General features: G+C 41.9%; 1 protein-coding gene across 8 annotated transcripts in view; it reads right to left on the bottom strand.

Annotated features, from left to right (window-relative positions):
* Positions 1 to 19291, bottom strand: part of MAP3K13 (mitogen-activated protein kinase kinase kinase 13) — an 84035-nt gene extending 64744 nt beyond the window's left edge. For 6 of the 8 annotated variants that reach the window (XM_087739693.1, XM_087739690.1, XM_087739691.1 and 3 more), the window contains exons 1-2: positions 19181 to 19291; positions 10298 to 10414 (exon numbers count right to left, since the gene is read on the bottom strand). The gene's annotated coding sequence lies outside the window, so the exon portion shown is untranslated. Of the gene's footprint in view, positions 1 to 10297; positions 10415 to 18960; positions 19088 to 19180 lie in introns of those variants that run through there. The other 2 variants (XM_087739689.1, XM_087739694.1) reach the window with 2 other exon arrangements.
* Positions 19292 to 20030: the final 739 nt, after the last annotated feature.

The following is a 20030-nucleotide window of genomic DNA, read 5'->3' as shown; positions in this document are numbered from 1 at the left end:
TGCCCTCTCTGTGTGTGAAGTTCAGCCATATCAACAGACTGTCAGACGTTTTTCCCCATTTTCTTCAACCAGAAAGGGTTCAGGAGTTCATTTAAGTTTTTCATAAGAAATTCTTCACACAAGCTGATCAATATAAAGCAATTTTTGGAAAAAAAAACTATTTAAAAGGTCTATTGTGGGACATTTTTTCTACTCCTACCAGGTATCTGTGTAAGCTGCATTGCAAACCTGAAGGTAAAAGCCACATGCTAACATGGATTTGTTGACTGTCCCCAGGAAGACCAAGAAAACAGTAAAAGGAGCATTCAGAAAGAAGGCTGAAAGACAACTCGGTACGCCTTGTGAAGACTACACCAAGGTTTCTGCTGGAGAAGATTTCTGGCTGGGATATAAATACAAAATAATCCTTGAGAAACTGTCCTGTTCATCTGCTGAAGAACTGCTAGCCATTATATAGGAGAGTGACAAGTTGAATTTATAACCTGGTAAACTTTAAGGCTGAAGAGATGGAGCACAATAGCAGATGGTCTTTGATATCAAAGTCTTTGCTATTGCAGCTTCAGTACATACTCTCTTGCTCCAGGAAATCACTTGATCTCTCATGATTCCCAGAAAGACCAAATTCTACCTCAGAGATTGAACAAAGCTCAGGAAATACCTTCTCTCAAAAAAATCTTGAAAACATGAAGCAATCAGAATGATGCGGCTTTTTTCTCCAGCCAAGTGCCCAAGGTAACAAAGGTAATCAAGATAAAGGCACAAAATAAGACTTCGACTGTAGATGATTAGTGCGTAATACAGGTATGATTTTTCTAGGTTGGCTTTTGTGAATATAATCATCTGAGATGACATGAAGGACAATTTTCTTTAGCACATTAGAAGAGCTTGCTGAGAAGGAAAGAACACTTAATGCTCACTTCTGCCTCCCCTTTGGGTTTGCCTTGTATCTTCTTCTGTGTAAGAAACAGGTTGATCAAACTTCTTTCTTCCCATATGCCTCATTGGGAAGCATTACAGAAATAGTCTCATTGCTCCGAATAGTTGAAGAGCAAATGTGTTGTACAGATAATGAATTTCAACTACATGGGAGGATACGTATTTTAACCTGAGAACTACAGAAACTAACCTTGAAGCTGAAAAATGTAGACCAGGGAGAGTGAGAGAGGGGACCCAAGTGTGAGAGCAGTTTCTCATGCTCTAGACAGATTATCAGTTCAGAACAAGGAAACACAGGCAGTGGAAGTCTGTTCCCTCGACCTCGTATTACCTCCTGCAGGCCTAAACACACTGGTGTATCTTCTTGTTCTGGTAAGAGCATGACACAGAAAATCCCTAAAATGGGCTAAGGGTAGGACAGAACAAGCAAATGAGTTGCTCAGGACTATTATGTTCAAAACCCATTTGTAGAAACCCATTGAGTAGAATATCTTTTCCTTTAGTGAAGAGCCCCATCATTTCTTCTAACAGTAGTCTATTGAATGTTGACTAGGACTAGAAGGCTGACAGCCAAGAAGCATAGTGGTCACTAGTCATGGCTACTGAGCAAACTGCCTTCACATATGCAGCCACATGTGGGGCTGTTGTCTAATACCTGGCCTTCTACATTACACCTTTTCATTCCTTCCACTTGTCTTGTTACACTCACGCTTCAAAAAGAGACTAGAAATTCTGCTTACTGAGTAACTCCCAGTACGTCACTACAGGTTGTTGCAATGAGAAAGTTACAGATAGCTCTCACACAAGCCCACCTTTCAAGCTCTTGGTCCTTGAATATGCTGCTCAGAAAATTTTACTTCTATTGCAGTATCATAATCAAGTATCTCAACACATGGCAGGAGAAAAATATAATACCTTAGGAAAAGGAGGTGAGAAAGGCACATTAAGTAGTACTTGATGTCACTCCGCCAAACATTTAAATAACAGCTAGACAGTGAAAGGGGTTTAGTGGAGTTTCTTCGCTGCTGTGCCTTCCCTGCTCCCAGCATCAGGGGAAGCAAAGCCATCAGATCATGGTAGGTCTCCTGTGTAGCCAGTGTAGTGCCATTCAGTGGTACTAGGCTGGAGAAAAATGACTTGTAATGGCTCAAGCTTGATAACAAAGAAGCCTTTCTTGACAAACATGCAGGTCAAAGATAATCACATATTCCTTTGACCTGCACATCTTACTGCAACTACTCATACAGTTTGCCTTTTTTTCTTTTTTTAAAGCACCAGGAAGAGTGAAAATCATTCCTAATCCACTTATATGCTTTGGCAACATTAGCCTATTTTCTATTTTCACTGGTAACTGCTACTCACTCTTCTCCCGTTCTAACTTCTGGTACATTTGTGTACTCTCCCCTCTCACTAGCAAGAGTGAGAGCTGACACTTCCCTCATCATTTTCTCCCCTCTTGGTGAAACCTTATTTCCACTGCTCTAATAGTTCTTGACTTAACTGGGACAAGGAAAATTATTCTGGGCTTCTCTGTCCTAGCAGTTAGGCTAGTCTGTATTAACCATCCAGAGTACTGAGAAATCACACTGAAGCCCCAGGCAACCATTCTAACACTCCCTGAAATTCATGGTTTAATAGAATTGCCCATTTTTACTGGACATGTCTATAGCCATATATATATATGTACTTTCTTTTTGCATAAAAATCCTTCAGTGTTAATAAAATTCAGAAAATTCTCTTCACTGCTACAGATAGCAAAGTTCATTTAACAGCATTCATTCCAAGAGGTCCCAATAAGCTAAATTTCTACCCAACATTAAAACATAGTTATTTCTTAGGCAAGATGGTTTTTTCCCATCTTTTTTAAAAAATATGCAGAAGCATTTATAATACTTAAGAACAGAAGTCATAGTGAATATTATACACTAATAAAATATAGAATTGTATCTACTAGTTTAGGCATGAAACCGAAAGACCTGACTTTCAAAAGCTGGCTACACTGCTGCTCCCTCGGCCTGTCTTAATCTAGGCTAGCACACCCACCTCCCCAAAAATGGAGGGGAGGAATTTTTAAGTAGGCAGGGTATACTCTTCTCAAACTCTGACTTTAACTTCGTATCATCCAATGCCCAATATCAATACCATTGCATCAACTTTTTTTTTCAAGGATGCAAAGTACAACCCCATTTTTCCCAGCAATGTAATTAAGAATTTGGTTCAACTCATCTACAGCAGTAGCAGTTTTCAAACTACAACATGTGTACCTCTGAAGATATGAGCTCTTTTCAGAGTAAACCAAAATGAAAATCTGCAGTGGCATACATCCTAACTCCATTACAGAGCCTTGCCACTTCTGGTGCAGAAACAATAAAGTGAAGCTTTCTTTTATATACTGTGAGAAAGCAAATTCCTTGCATTTTTCAGATGGCACTTCCCATAAATTGCCAATCATTTTAAATGCAAGAGACAGCACGCTAGATAAATGTATCATAACTTCCTAGAAGAAAAGTGCATCCAGAAAAGCCTTTCCTTTGAGTCACATTACCTAAGTTTTGAAACCCTTCTATCAGGCAAAATCAGGGCTGGTTTCAATTTCCTGGAGTCTATACCTGAAACAACCAACCATGATTCGAGTTCACCACTAAGTTACGCTGTTCAGGTTCTCAGTGCACAATACTCCCTCATCCACAAGCAAGGAATTAGGCACCAGCTCATTTTGCCATCTTCACTTTGCCCATCCTGACGCTGGAAACAGAGTGCTGGCCGAAGGCTGATATCAGTACAGGGCAGAGCAAATAAAGATACCAGTATAATCGCTTTTTAGATACATCAGCCAGTGCAAGCACAGCTGTCTAGAAAAGATACAGCGGAGAAGCAGGAATGTACCAAAGCATAAGTAGGAGTTCTGTTAGACCTGAAATTACACAGACTGAGAATACAATATCCTCTGCTACCGCTGCAACATTTTGTCAAGCAAACATTAAAGTATCCTCTTAACTGCCATCTCAGGAGAAAACACAACCAATTTAAAAGCACACAGCTCAGTTCTTCAAATACAACAGAAACATTACAAAGTAACAGCACACGCACTATCAGTTTCTGGGTGTTAAACTATGCACACTCAGTTTTTACTTCAGAAGTCACAGCTACAATGGACAATGCAAACACACACTCCATTTGATGCACCTGCATCTATCCCGACTCCCCCACCATCAGCACAGGAACAGAACACTTTTAGGTACCTGCCAGCAGCAGGCTTCAGTTTGCATGCAGATCCTTGTCACGAGCTCATGAAACAGTCCCCAGCACCGTGAGCTGCCACACTCGCCACCTCTTCTACAAGACCCCTTTGGGAGAATGAACTGGCAGCCCTTACTGCCATAAAGACTAGGTCAGCTCAACTTAAACACAGAGGAGGACTGGCAACTGAAGCTCTCCCCAGCCTCCCTTGCCATTAGCAAATACACAGTATAGCACACTGGTACATCCATTGGATCAGCAAGTGGGTTTGGGTGGGGCTTTTTGGCTTTTTTTTTTTTTTCCTAATCTCAGCAGTATTGTGTCTAGCAGTGTTTACAGGAGACACCATTTCTCTCCATTTTCATAAAGAGTTATGATCCTCTCACAAAAAGGTATTCAACTGTATTTGCAAAGATATGTGCACAGTGCTGAAGTCTGAAATGCTTCAGCTTATTGCAAGCCTTTTTTTGATCCATGTATTTCATGATTTCAGCCAGCCCTGTTCGGATTCGGCACAGCTGATTTTCTGGCAGTGCAGGCATATTCTAGGTGAAGTGTGGTACAAAGCTTGCCATGAGGTGCTGTGCACCCGCCCAGAGCCACTACCTCAAAACCTCTGTGACACAGCTTCAAAGATAGGAACAAAAACTTGAAACCAAGTTACCACGTTGGTAGATGAAATAGCAGCTGAGATGGCCTGCACTTGCCTTCACAGGCTGTGACTTTAATTGGAGCATGCTGGAGTGCATTAATAACAATTTTAGAAAGACCAATATCGACTTCATTTATTTTTACAAAGCCTTTCTCTGCCCTCATCTTCACTGACTACATGCCAGAGAAAGGTCAAAATAGCTTAATTTTCTTCTGCACTGGACAAAAAGGCATGAAGAACAGCCAGTAAATTTAGCTTATTTCATTTTCACTGTGGCTTAAGAAGAATAGAAGGAATTTACTATAATCAAATTGACTCCAGCATAACCTGGCTGCTTTTATCAAGGTTGCGTAAATTAAAAAGATAAAACCAGAACTCCACTTGCTTGAGATTAAAAAGATGCATCAACTCAAAAGACAGTGTTTAGATTTGAAGGAAAAATAAATTGTGATAACAGATATCTGAACACGGGAGTTGAGGACCTTTCTGAACACAGCTATTTCAAAATAACAGATAATGCAATGCTGATGCACCAGAGAATGGAGACCATGCCAAGTGCGAAATGAACTAAGTAAAAGTTTACCATCGACCTTATCATTAATACTAAACTTCTCCTTTACTTGAGAGCATTATTTTAATAGAAATGCAATTCTGTTTCAAGATGGCAAGTGTAATGTGCTTGAGAAACACCATCTTCTTATTTGGTAAGGCAACATGCAGACAAATAACGCTACCTGGCAAATTTACAATGAATTGAATGCTGCACCTCTTTTATACTAATCAGTATCTAATCATTACACATGATCATAACGTAATTAAATATTTTTTTAAATACATCCACACAATATTTAAATGTAGGAAAAATATACCATAAAAATAATTGTTTTACTTGGGAAGCTAGAAAAAATACCACAGGAATATGAAGCGATACCTCCTGTTCACCTCCAATGTGATAAAAGGTTTTTAGTTTATTCTCTTAACTAAATGACAACTTGATGTGCTCTGCTTACCAAAACTGACTTTCTTAATAGCAGATCTTAATAAAAGTGTGCAATGGCTTTCAGTCTGGACACTTATTCTCTAACAAAAGTGGGTTGCAGACTCCTCCTGGCACAGTGAGGTCCCAGATCAGGAATTCCTGAAGTTTTGTTCATGGAGAGTTAATTGCGGTGCAGTGGCTGTGTAAAAGAGGTCTAAGAACAGCAAGCCTCAGGCTGATGTTGATAGTACAGCCTCCTTTGCCATTAAGTGAATCCTATCAGTCCCCAGTGGTAATATTTCACATCCAGTTGAAGCAAAACAAATGGTTCCCAGCACAGCAAATGAAACATCAAAAAAAAGCCTGTGTACATCTAACAACCAAGCTGTCAAATCCACTGCTGTAACATTGACAACAGCTATAAACTGAATGTGAGGATGAATCTGATGGATCTTCCTCTAGGAAATCTGGTGCGTCTCAGGCTGCTTACACTACTTGTACCACAACTGAGTTGCATCTCTTGTGCTTTCAGTTTATCACATGAAACCCTCAAGATCTCCAGAAAAAAAACAGATAATGATTAGCTGGACTACTTTAAGCATCTCTAGGGATAGCTGGAAGAGGTCCCCTTGGCAGAAGGGGATAAGCAATGCCCTGAAGACAGTATCAGTAAAAGCAAAGGAGTATCTAAAAGTTTATGCAGTTCTCCACAGCTCTTGTCTCTAGTGGCCTGGATAGCTCCCCCAAAATGGTCTCAGCCATCCAGCACTAAAAATGTTCCCTCTCCCAGAGAAAGTAAGGATGGCAACTGATTCTGGCTGGGCAGTATCATCCAGTTTGTGAATCCTTGCCCAAGGTTCCAACTGTCCGTATTTAGTCAAGATTCAGGTTAAATTGGTGGCAAATTTTTCTCCCAATGAGACAAGAATTTAATCCAGAAATGCTGGGACATTTTCATATCTCACGAGGCCACAAGTGATGACATATCAGGGACAGACAGGCAAGAGAGAGAAGCTAACAGGGATCCCTATGCCTATCCAAGGTCTTACACTTATGATAAAAGCCTGCTACAGTCTAATCAATATGAAAAACGGACACAAATCCAGAGTCTCAGCAAAACCCAGTGGTTATCCAATACCTGAATGTGTGCACACTGGAAGCCAGCCTTATAGTACCTGGGTGGGCCAGCAGATAACATGCCCTATTCCCTCCCTAGTAGAGCTTCCCAGTGAGCACAAATACTTGAAGTGCCCTGTCGCCCCCATGTAAGCTGCAAATCTCCTCTTCAAGGAGACAGCAGCATATCATCGTTACTCAGCCACACTTTGGCTGCAGCAGCTGCCAGAGAAGCACAGACCTCCAGTCCTAAAGCCTGATCTGCAGCAGCCAGCTGTCCTTAAAGGCAGTCAAGCAGGAATGAACTGCTGACACCTCCTGCTCTAGTAACAGCTCTGAACACAGTGTGCTCTGTGCTCCCACGGGAAGCCAGAGATGCACTTCCTCCGGTGCCCTGTCCTGCAGGAGGGATGCAATCAGAGCAGGCACCAGATCCAGCTTGCAGGCCATCTGGCAAGCCACAATGCCGCCTCTGATCAAGAGGAGGCTTTGAGCCAAGAATCAGTACCAACTGTTTTACTGGAAACACCTCCAAATATTTTCCAGCTATGATTGAAAATATATCCTCTAACAAGGCTGGAACAGTTACTAGCTCCAATGGAGGTCTCTCTCTGCAACTGCACACCCTGAGAAGACACTGTACTGACAAAATCTGCTGGGGTTGTGGCAGCACCTAAGAAATCAGCAAGTCAACAATAAGCAAGAAATAGAAGCACATACTCAGAGCAGACAGTATCAGGAATACCAGCACTGCCTGATATTTACTTAATGGCTCATACAGAGGCACATACATCCATTCAGGCTTACCGATCAGTATGTGAACAGGTAATAGAAGAGCTTATGAAATCACTGGGAGCTCAGCTCTTCCTGACCTCAGAGAACAAAGAAGCTTTATAGCAGCAAAATATCCTCTTTCCACCCTCCCTCTTTCTTTACCCTGTTGCACAATCTTTCTGCACAGATTAAAGCTGCACTTTTCACAAGACGTGAAAGCAGAAGAAAGAGTGTATTTCTGTTCATCCACTTAAACAGAAAAGGACAGACTACACCAGAATAAATATTTCCAAGTGAGATTCCCTAGTTCTCAATATTTTTTTGGCAAAAGGGTTCACAGATAACATCTTTACCTTCAAAACATCCTTCATCTACACATGAACAGCATGTGGTATAACTACAGACTTCTGCAATCACTCAAACATCACAAGAACTTTTTAATATTGGAGATCATTATACAGATAGCTATTTGTGCAGAATTCATAGACCGCACTTAAAGTATCCTTCCCTCAAAAAACAACTGAAGATCATTACACAAATACATAACCATTCCCAGCCTCTTTATATATAAGGAACGCATAATATAGAAGAAACTATGGCTCTCCAAAATCTACAAGCATGTTATGAATGTTTAGACTGCAAACACAGTACAGCTAAAAATTGTTATTTTTTCCATATACATGGAAAACACTCAACTTACTTACAGATCCTGGAACACATCTTACTTTTCCATAGCATTAGATTAGCTTCCACATTATTAGGTAGAAAGTGTGAAACATCAATAGCAAGCTCCTATTTAAAGTCTTCCAGGAGTTCTCAGTGTCTAACTACATAGAACAAAAGAAACTCAAAATTCAGTTGTCCCAGCTGACAAAAAAAAGATATTCAGTTGACCTCAGTTTGTACTTTTGAACACTTCAATATTACTTTTCCCTACACATAGCTATAACGAACACCCAGAGCAACACACATACAATTAATGAAAAATGAATCAGAAACAAAGCTGCTGATTCAGGAACAGGGACCCAGTACTGCAAATCACTTTCATACATGACTAATTTTCCATACAGAAGTCCCATGGCCCTTATGTATATAAATTAAGTTACTCGTACATCTTCCCAAAACATTCCACAGCTCATCCTATTGAATTTGAAGAGGACACTTGGAAAAGACAGGCAACTAGTCAATACAAGAAAACTTTTTAGAACTTAGTAATACCTTTTGGTTTGGGGGTTTCAGGTTTCCATCACTTTTATGCAGAATTGTGCAGATTATACCAGAGAGCAAATAGCACAAATGAATGTGAACAGTATTTCTCTCTCCAGCTACAAGTCTTTTCTTCCTCCAGTGGTAAGGCCCCCTGACATTGCATCCCCTCCTATCTCTGTCAGGTCATGAAAGGCTCATCAGCACTACCACATATATGAACATTTAAGAAACTCACATGGATAATGAGACGCAGCTTCAAATCTGCAAAAACACAGGACAATCGAGTTCAGTGGAGGGTGAATTTCTACCAGGCCTTTTTCCTCACACCAAAAATGATTTGCACACAAGAGACCTGTGATTCCAATGCTGGACATTTTAGAACAATTGCTGAGCAGACAGAATGACAATTGACAACCACCTACACCTATTTTTCACCATTTACACTCCACTATTAGCTTTGAGTTCAGAGGTGCTAGGTTGTTCATACCAAAAAACAGAAAAATTAATTATCAATAAAGTAACCAACAGAAAAGCAAATTTATTAGCCCAATTAAAAATCAGAATTAATGCTGCCAAGCAGGCAAACTTAGGCTTACATAGGCTCATGGCTTCCTTTTATATGTTATTTATTAAAGTGACAGTAAAGTCTAAAACAAGATATTTTAAACCTTAACAGTTTGTCTCAGAAATCCTGGTTTTATTTCAATGTTGAGTGCAGGAGTTACGTGACATTTCCCATTTTGATTTCTGTTATTAAAGGATTTTAAAACAGTACTGTACGGTCACTGACTACAGCCCTAAGAGGCTGAGTACAAAAATAATATAAAAGACATCACAAACTTTACAAAATATAATTTTGATTTAATTTAATTCAACCATTATGTTATTTGCTTTGCAGAAATTAATTTACCATCTTTGACAGCAAGTACTCTTCTTCAGCTACTCTGAACGCCGATAATATCATTTGAGGTACGACCAGAACGGAACTTGAAAATGCCTTACCTAATTTAATACATTCACCAAACTAAGCAAAAATTTGTCTTACTAACTTAACATTCTCATCCTGCAAATAACACATCTGTGTTTCCTCCACTCACCAAAAAATATCCATGTTCCCATTGGTTCACCTCTTTCACTAAGCACTCCAGGTTTTTCAAGAGTTTCCAAATTAATGATAATTAATTGGTACGGTGGAAAATATTACCTACTTCGTACATATTTCTCCCAATGACAAAATACATACTTTCACAAACATGCTTCTATGGGCTGTGCCAGCCTAGAAAGGCAGTTGCACGCTAAGCCAAAATGAGGACAGATCTATCTCTGGGCAGACTGATGGTCAAGGCCCAAGACATCGGGCAGCTCATCTGTCACATACAAAACCTACTCACCTTCAAGACATGTTAGTTTCCAGTAGAAAAATGTGAATAGGCTCATTTTGGAAGATGTAATGGTCCATCAGTTTTTGTCGTTAACTCTCTTTGCTCTTCCTCTTAGAAACTGGTATTCTGGAGATATAAAAAGAACTTCAGTTGAAAATACAGCACTCTCAGATAAAGTTACTATGTTACATAAACATTACATTTTTCCTGTTTTTTACTGGGCACACTGAAAGGTCACCTGAAACCAATCTGTTGGGTCCAGTCACTGAATTACTATGTTGTGTTATCTCAAAGAAGGCAGTAAGGGCTTCTTTCTTTACCCCTGCGGCGCTCACAGCTTACACATTTACTATCTACATTACAGTAGCATACTGGGAATTTATCCTAAAGACTGGGAATGGGGAAGTGACTTACTTAAAGTCATAGTGGTGCCAGAACTGAGAATTACACTGTGTTATCAAAAGTCCCTTTTCACCTTGTTTGCTACATTTTACATACTGACATATATTTACTACACTTTGGTTTATCTCAAAAGCATGAACATTGAACTTTTCTGCTTAATTTTGCCAAGGTCCCCTCAATAATAGATTAGCTTCCATAATCTCATTAGAGGCACTTAGTTCCAACTGTGCAGCACAACCAGGGCACTTCTTAGCCTGCCTGGGGTTCTGAGGAGTTTGATATATGTTTGGAAAATAAGGCTGAAAAGGCAAAGCGAAAGCATTGAGATTGTAAATGAGCAAATGTCACATTAGAAACAAATTCCCTAGGAGGCCCATTTTGCAGACAAAATAATTAGATCACTAGCAAGAATCATCCCAAGTAGATAAATGGTGCGTTACAAGATTAACCAAGGTCATGTTCTCTTATATCCAGCTTTTTAAAAAGATTCCTCCCCTGAAAACTTAACCCTAGGGCTCCATCCAAATTAAGAAATTCATTGTTGATGTACATCAGCACAAACTGAATCAAAGCATGCTATAGCCTATCAAGTGCTGACTGCCCAAGGAAAGGCCGCATGCCTTCTAAGTGAGAGAAATCCGCATTTGAGAGCCACCTAGACTCTGTGACTGCTGCTGCTGGATGTTCAGAGATAACTGCCAACTCATTAAAATCCAACATTAAAAGTTTATTAAATATGCAAACATTAATGGAATTGGACTAGCAGCTACTTAGGCAGATAAAATTTCAACACAGCACGTCCTGCAGTTCTTGTTACCAATATTCTGTCCTTTTGGAAGTGTCCGTGAAAGAGTCACAGTGCTACTCAAGGCAGTGAAACCCTCCATCTCTTTTAGATTACTCAGTTCACACTCTCAAGGTTCCCACTAGCCAGGAAGTCTAGGAAAACACAGCTACTTCCCAATAATTACAGCTCAGTATATATTATCCATTCTCGCTTTCACACCCAACTGCTTGAGATGCAGTCTCCCCAAGATTTTTTTTTTTCCCCTTTGGCCATATCTGCAGGGCAAGTCCCACACCTCTTTGCAAGCTCACAGGTATAGAGGTTTTGCATATATTCCAAACTCACAGTTCTTGTCAACTTGCTGCTGAAGTTTGAAAGAACTACAAAGAGAGGAGTAGAGTGTCATACAGACAATATAGATTAAAGAACACCAGCCACTTAAAAGCAACACTCCTGTAACTTCAGGTAACTTTGTGCATGCACAACATGTGTGTAGAGCTCTGCTTGGAACTACTCTTTCACAGCTATCTAAAAACAAGCGCCAGAGTCCACCATGCAAACAGGAATCTCAGTACATTTTTCTCCACAAAATGCAGTTTCATTCCTGGATGACTCTGCAAAGTCCCAATGCTTGGTGAGTATCTCAACAAACCTCCAGGTTTTTGCTGTAGAGTGACATCAGACTTGGAAGCGTTCTTCACTAATACTATCAGCATAATCTCAACTAGCCCAGGGGGAAAGGAGGACAAGGAATATCTCTCATTGCACAACGCATAAACAAGCTCCTAAGAGTCTCTAATGCACCTCCATGTGACTCTGGCAATAGCCTTCCTCTCTCAGTAGTAGCTTCAAAAACACCTGGAAGATTTAATCCTCTAATTATAAAAAAAAAAAAAAAGTCTTCTCTCAACACACAAGTGTGGTATACAGCACCTCTGCCTTGGAGATGTGAGGTTTCAGAGAAAAGATTGAAATGAAATCTTAGGGAGCAACCTGGAAAAAGCATGACTCACCAGGAAAAAAAAACCCATGACTTACCAGGAAAGAAGAGAAATTAAGGAGCATGAAGTACCGTGACCTTCAAAGAAAACACTGAACTCAATGGGCACAAAGAGGGGAAACCGGCCATTTGGCTGAGCAGGTTCTTTACTACCATCTTTCCTGGAACTGATGAGTCTCCTACCAGAGAAGAGCAGGCTGTTGCAAGTCTCAAGAACTACCCAGCACTCAGCCTGTGCAATGCAACACAAATTTGAAGTTAGGGTTTTCTTTCTGTCCTGCAACCATATGAGCCTCCCACAAAATAGGCAGAATATTCAAGGATGTCTTGGCCAGGAGGGAATCAACAAAATTACCCATCCATCATCTGATGCAACACAAGGCATCACACGCTGCAGAACCTTGAGTAGCAGCCAATTTGGGGTCAGACATACAATGGCCTCCCACTCCACGAATCAGGAAGACTGGGCTTAGATTTAGGTTTTTCAGAAAAGAACTGACAGTTCCTGTTGGAAATGAAGGCAAAGAGACTGACTGCAAGGTAATCCAGTTTCTAAAGAGGGCACTGACCAAATCTCACACTCAGAGTCTGGGGAATGATCTTTGCTGCCTCAGTGCATTCAGAACCACAGGAAAGCAGCCAGGTCACCAGCAAGTTCAAGGCACTGGTCCCAAGATCAACCATTCTCTGACAAAGCAAAAGAAAACCCGTACAAATCCTTTCATCTCTTAGGGACATCATGATGACTCTTTCTATTGCAACTTGTATGTTCTGGCCCTAGACACAGGGGGGAAAAAAATGACTGCAGACATTCCCTATGGCTCTGAGCACTAGGAGGCTTCTATACAGATATCTCCTCAGTTGACCACCTACCTGGTCACCTTACGGAGCTCCTGAACTTGACTGCACTAATCATGAGAACACATCAAAACAGTTAACCAGCACCAGTATTTCCTCCCATTACAGACAGGCAGTTACATCAAAACTACAGGACATTGTACCTTGAGGAATGTAAACAACCCGTTAAAAGAGCAGTCTATTTCTAAGTGAACCAGGAAGGTCAAAGTACTCTGTGTCAGCCATAGGACATACTAACTTTCACTTCAGAAGATACAAAGAGATACTCCTCCCAGCAATCCTATGACTAAAGCAACGTTTAAACATTCTCATTCCCAAAGAGGTGTCCTAATGCCACCAAGCAACACCGCAAACTTTAGCAAGGTTGTATAAGGAAAACAGGTAGAAAACAAACAGAAAAACTCAGAAAACAATCTGCTACCTGCTGAGGTCCATGGCATCACCGGCATGAGACCCCAGCGCTGTGTTTTCTCCACCTCCACCAACATTCAGGTGCTTTGCTGATCTGAAGCCAGCAGCAGCGCTGGATACACAGCACCAGTGGGAAACTGCCCTTCGAGGGATACCCAAGTAGTCCAGAAATAGGGAAGGATATAATTGAGAGGAAACTTCTTCCCCTTTAGCACCAAGCTGTCCTGCCACAGACCAAAGGCCAAAACTGTAGTGGCCGCAGCACCAGGCACCAAGTAAGACAGTGACAATTCAACCTGACAAGATAGGCTGGCACAGTGATCCGGAGCTGCAGATGTCAGGGGCATCAACCTTTATCTATGAGTCGCAGGGCAAATCTGTTGAGCTAAGACAGGAGCAGCCATAGCTCACAAGTCTCTGAAAGGTGCACAAGGTGCTTCCTGGAAACAGTAACAAACCAACAGAGTAAAATGAATCTTTTCTCACCAACTTGCTGCTGGATGACCCCGCTAGCACCCCTTTGAAGAAGACAGGATCCTCTCTGACAGAACCACCACCAACAGCTGATCCAGCACAGTGACACCAAAGCTGACATTGCTACACTCCCCTCTGCTCGGCTCTGAGGTTAGACAGACGGACCACCTTCTCCCCAAGGGAACTCCAAAAATAGCAAACACTAACTCAATGGAGTCTACGACTGAATAAACCACGGGCAGAGGTCTTTGTTCACAGCTCACACCACAGCAGTACACTCGCTCAGCAGATGGATGCAAGGAGAAATGTAGGCCACACATGCAGAGAAAAAGAGATATCCAGACTTCACAGACATCATAGATCTCTTTTTCAGAGTCAGGAAATGAATACCCATTAAAATAGCCTGCAAGTGCTGGGGTACAGCTCAATATGAGCCAGATGGGCTAAGGGAAAAATACACTTCATCATAAAGTTTAAAAGTTGGGGGTTTCCCCCCACACACTAAATTGCTCGATAAGTCATTAAAGAAAAATCTGTGTGATGTAACTATTCAGACTTACACAAAGAACACTCGTAATAAGCTTTCAAAGTAATCCTCTGGCCACCATCTGGAGTTCAGCCTAAATCTTGACCCCAGTCACACCAAACACCCATGCATCTTTGAAACACACCTGAAAATGAATCGCATCACAACATTAAATTCACAAAGTGGGAAAAGTTGACAGGAATGCTAAAAACCTGAACCACCTTTTATCCATGGGCTCTTCACAGATAGCTCTACAAATGCACATTCCAGAATATCCAGAGAGTGAGCAAGGAGCAATTCATGCCCATCCCAGTTAGGGAAATGGTTTCAAAATGAATAAATAAAAAGGCAGGATTTATCAACCCAATCCTACATCTAAACCAAAATGTTTCTTCCATCCAAACCTCAGTTTATAGCAAACAAAGTTGACACATGACATACCCAACCTTCTTCCAATAACACAGGAGAAAAATCTTCCTAGAACTAGATTCTGACAGTAAACCAGACTTAGCAAAGATATAAAATAACTTATTCCCCCACTCATGTATAAACAGCTCAAAATATCTTACTGTTAAAGGATGCAGAAATTCCTTCACCTAAAGCACCTTAGATGACTGGGTCTTTTTTTTTTTGCTAACAACCTCCTGATTAGCTTGAAACTCCTATTCCCCATTGGCAAACAAGAAAGTCTAAGATGTCTGCCACCTACAAAGTCTCTTAGCTCGAGAAAAATTAGTTGTCTTTAATACACAGCTCTGTGTTGCATGCTGAGCTCCCCATAGCAAAGCATTCAAGAGTGATACATGCCACATCACTGAGGAAAAAAATTTATCTTATCAGTTCCAGAGGAATTCTTCTATTTTCAATGCAGTTTAGCAACCAGATTTTAGACCTTTGTAAGAAAGCCCGCAACAGCAAGGAAAGAGGCATGGAGCAGTCTGGAAATACTGAACCAGTTACACTTAGTTCATATTTGAAAGTGAATCTTTGCAAGAATAAGAAATGGTTATTTTTTCAAGTGATCATGTGTATATAAAACACAAAGAGCCTTCTATACAGGGAGGCATGGTCCCAGAGACTAGACCTCCTGACAGCTGGCACACAGAATTTCTTCCAGCTAAAGTATGTTTAAGTATAAATAAGAGCAAGATTAGAAAGGACCACCAGACTTGGCACCAGCAATGAGACCCCAAATTCTAGTCATTTCACTGTCTACAGAGAGACAGAAGGACTGTCACCACCTCCAGGTACAAACTTTATTACCTACTCACATCATGCTGCAGAGACTACCAACACTAGGCATGAGCGTACTACAGGAAGGTTTATGCTTATGTAGTTAAAGAATACACTGCAAAAAACACTAACATTTTTCACATCCCTATTTCACACTTTTCTTTCAATGGCATTTTAATTAATTTTTATCTTCCACAGAGACAAGAAAGAGACAGAGGAATTAACTCTACATTTAATCAGTTACAAGCATCACCACACTAAGCCTCCCCTGCAATCATTACGCTGTTTCTGTGCACAGCTAGACTGGCTTCAGTTTGGTAGGGGGTAATTTTAAGTTGTCATTATCTTTGCCACAATACCTTTCTCCTGGCTGCAGCTTCACCAAGCATTACACAAGACCAAAGTCCTATACAGTAAGTCAATATTTAACTTAAGTACTGTACTGTTGAGACCCGCCTAGAGTATTTGATATAGTAACTTATTAAATCTTACACTATCTTTTCTAACAAAGAATAATACAGGGCAATTTATCTTCTTTATGAGCAGTTGTAAAGATAAATTCTACAAGGACAGCAGTTAGATTCAGCTTGAATAATTGTAATAAGGGACCTAAAAGAAAATGTTTCCATGAAAGGAGTTCTAAACAATATGATGTGTACACCACAGAACAGGTTCAAGACAGGGGCAGGAGCCACAGTGCAAAAATCATTTAAAACTAATGCACACCAAGTTCTGGAAATTCAGCACTTTTTCAAGAAGGATTATTTTAACACTGCAATTAAGCCATTAAACTACGTCACAAAGGCTTATATAAAACTCTCAGACATTACAAGAAGAAACATTTATTCTCCGCTAAATATCTGAATAAAATCAATGAGCTGCTCTACTAACATAGACTTTAAAATAATACAATAAACAAAAGCCTGATTTTTTTCAGACTGATTGTTCTTAGTCTTAGTGAAGCTAACCAAACTATTTAGATCCAAAAAAAATTCTTTGCATGCCTCTGATGTAAATAAAGTTTTGCTAATAGTCTCATCTTTTATCATCTTTTTGGACAGAGATCTTTCTGATGTCAGAAACAGCTGTTAAAATACAGATGAGACCAAAACTGAGCAACTGAGAGCAATTTCTTGTTTACTACATCTGTTTCAATTCTTTATCCTCCTGGTTTTTGTGCCTTCTTTATTTACTGCTACTACTCCCACCTTTACATTTAGCAACAACTGCTTTTGTTCTCTAAAACTGAACATCTGTTTTAGCAATGATACTAGTGGTGTTATTGGTGATAATCACCACGGGTAAATTTCTAAAAATTCTCCAGTTCTACTTTTGTAACCTTCTACATGTACCAGTTTGGTCATCATCCAAAAGTAAACTTTTTCAGGAAACAAAATAAAAATATTTCTACTGAGAAAGAGTGGAGCGGGGCAGGGGGCCAAGAATATTAACGACGGCATGAAATAAGGAGACAGTATTGCACAGCTTTCATCTAAAAAAATACCAAAACTTAACCAAAACAACAACAACAAAAAAAAACCACAGGAAAAAAAACAAACTACAAACACTAGGCCAGCTCACCTCTCCTGGGAAGTGCAGCCTCAGGGAACACTTTCACAATGTGATTGCTTAAATGATTTTGCTCGATGACACTGCCTCATGGGTGGACCTGCCTCTCCCTGATATATACGCTAGCATTAGTACAGACACACAGCCAGCTCCATCAGTTATTTTTTTTTTTTTTTAATGGTGCTAATTGCTGGCCAGTTTGGCAGATGAATCCAGCCGACAACACAGCCACTTCTACTTGCACACGAGAGGCAATGAAAATGGACAATCAGAGGACTGGAGAAGAGGTGCACAGGGCCACCCTTTTCAGCAGAAACATCATCTTAAACCTGCTTTCTTGAAATTCCACGCTTAGTGATACATATAGTTACCATGAAAATGCAACCTTTCACATCCCAGATACCTGCTTGGAGCAATCAGATCAGGAATCAAATCCATCTCAGAGTGAATGCAGAAAGTATTTCTTTTTTCACTCTGCTTTGAGAATGAGATGAGTATGTTAAGACCAGTCTATCTCAGAACTAGTAAAACTAGAGGATAAAAGAAGAACAACTGCAAATGAAGTCACAAGGTCTTAGTGGTTTCCAGCAGCAAAACTCCCGCGAAGCTCAGATGAGAAAGGAGGCCGACAGGTTCCTATCCATTTTCTCTAAAGGTTTTATTTTCATTGTGCTATACTTGCAAGTGTTACTTATATCCACCTCCATCCATTTAGCAAAAATAAGCTAGAGGTACTAGATTCTGCCCTGGAAACTGCCTTTCCCTATAAGAAGGCAAAATGCTCTCTTCTTTCACAGTTTTAAGTGCTGCGCTTCTTACCAGTTATCACCTTGTTTCACCCTATTGGGCTAAGCCAAGGGGAGTCCAAGCGAAGCGTCTGCTGAAGCCACCCCGTTCGCTCTTACAAACTTCTGTCAGCTGAGAGAAGCATCGAAGTTACTACACTTGCCTTTACTTTACTGAATAAGGTACAAAACCACAGAAGCCTGTGCTGATTTTTTTGATCTGCCAACAGCCTCCGGGACGTTTTGCTCAGACAGGATTACGGCAGGCACCACAGTCTTAACTCAATAATGATCTGCTTCAGATTCTGTCTGGAGGTTTACTTAAACGCTTCCTCCTTCCCGGGAAGAGGAGATAATACCCTGCGGTTGTTCATCTGCCTCAAAATAGGCACTGCCAACACCTCGCTCTTTATAGGGCTGAGAAACAGCTAGTGCCACGGATGCAACCCTAACTTCTTTTTTTAAATATGAAAAATTCCCTTTTTTTTTTTCCCCCGAAACATGTAAGCGTGGAAGCTCCGCGCCTGAGAACACGAGCGGACAAATCCTGGCTCGACCCGCGCAGAGCAGAACGCAGGGAGCGGCGGGACGGAGGGCAGCTCGCAGCCCTGCGCGCCCGGGGCTCACCGGGAAGCACCGCTGGCCGTCCCGCGGGGAGAGGCGCCCGACGCTCGGACAGCGGCTGAGGGGCCGCCGGACCCGCTCACCTCCGCAGCGACCGCCGCAGCGACCGCCGCGGCGCAGGGGCCCTGCCCGCCCCGCCCCTCCCCTCCCCTCCCCTCCCTCTGCCTCGGCCGCTGAGAGACAGGAGGGCCCCGGCCCGGCCCCGTCGCCCCCACCGCGTTACCTGGGCACGGCGTCCGGCGCCGGCAGCACCGCCCCGCTCGGCACCGGCCTCGCCTCTCTCGTCACGTCCGGGGCCGCCCTCCGCGGGTAGTGGGGCGCGCAGGCGCAGCGGGGCGCGGGCGGCGGTTGGGCTGCGTCCGAGGGCGGGAGGCCGTGAGGCGGCAGCGCGCGGTGGGCGGTGCCGGCCCGGAGCACCGCGGTCTCCTTGAGGGGCTGCCCGCGGAGGGCCAGCGCACGATGCGCGGGAATCCCAGCTGCCCCGGGCGGGCTGCCGAGAGCCGGGAGGCTCAGGCAAGGGACAGCCCCCAGCCAGGCCGGTTCTCGGTCTCCAGAGCAGCCCGTTCGTTACCTGCGTGGGCTGTCGTGGGTGGCAGCGCACCGGGTTTGTGGCTGAGTGCAGTTAGGGCAGGCAAACCGCGAAATGGTTTCCTTGTAATCTGAGGTCTCCCCTGTTTTCAAAGACTTAGTGATACCAGCCCCAGCAGTCAGATAATTTTTCAGCTGGTTCTCTCAAAATATTAGGAGGCAGCCTACGTGGCCAAACTGGATATTAAGATGCCAAGCTTTGACAGATGCTTTTAACATCATACTTTACTACTGGACAGAAAAGAGTTTCATTAGCAGTACATCAACAAATCAACCAGCAATCTGGAATGGAGAGCAGGATACATGTATCTTTTTATCATTGTTATTGACAATTTTACTGTCTCCTCCAAGAAAGGGCCCTCTACAGCGACTTGTGTTGCTTTTATGCATTATAAGTATATGAACATTTACATCATCTCAGTCTTCTGTATAAATTGCCTGGCATTCTTCATGTCTGATTCCTCAAGTTATTCCAGCGCGTTGGA

Source organism: Nipponia nippon, unplaced genomic scaffold (genome assembly GCF_047370975.1).
Source record: "Nipponia nippon isolate SJK-2023a ecotype South Korea unplaced genomic scaffold, ASM4737097v1 scaffold_7, whole genome shotgun sequence".
Taxonomy (NCBI): Eukaryota; Metazoa; Chordata; class Aves; order Pelecaniformes; family Threskiornithidae; genus Nipponia; species Nipponia nippon.
The sequence above is the reverse complement of the archived record's forward strand: the minus strand, read 5'-3'. Positions and strand labels throughout refer to the sequence as shown.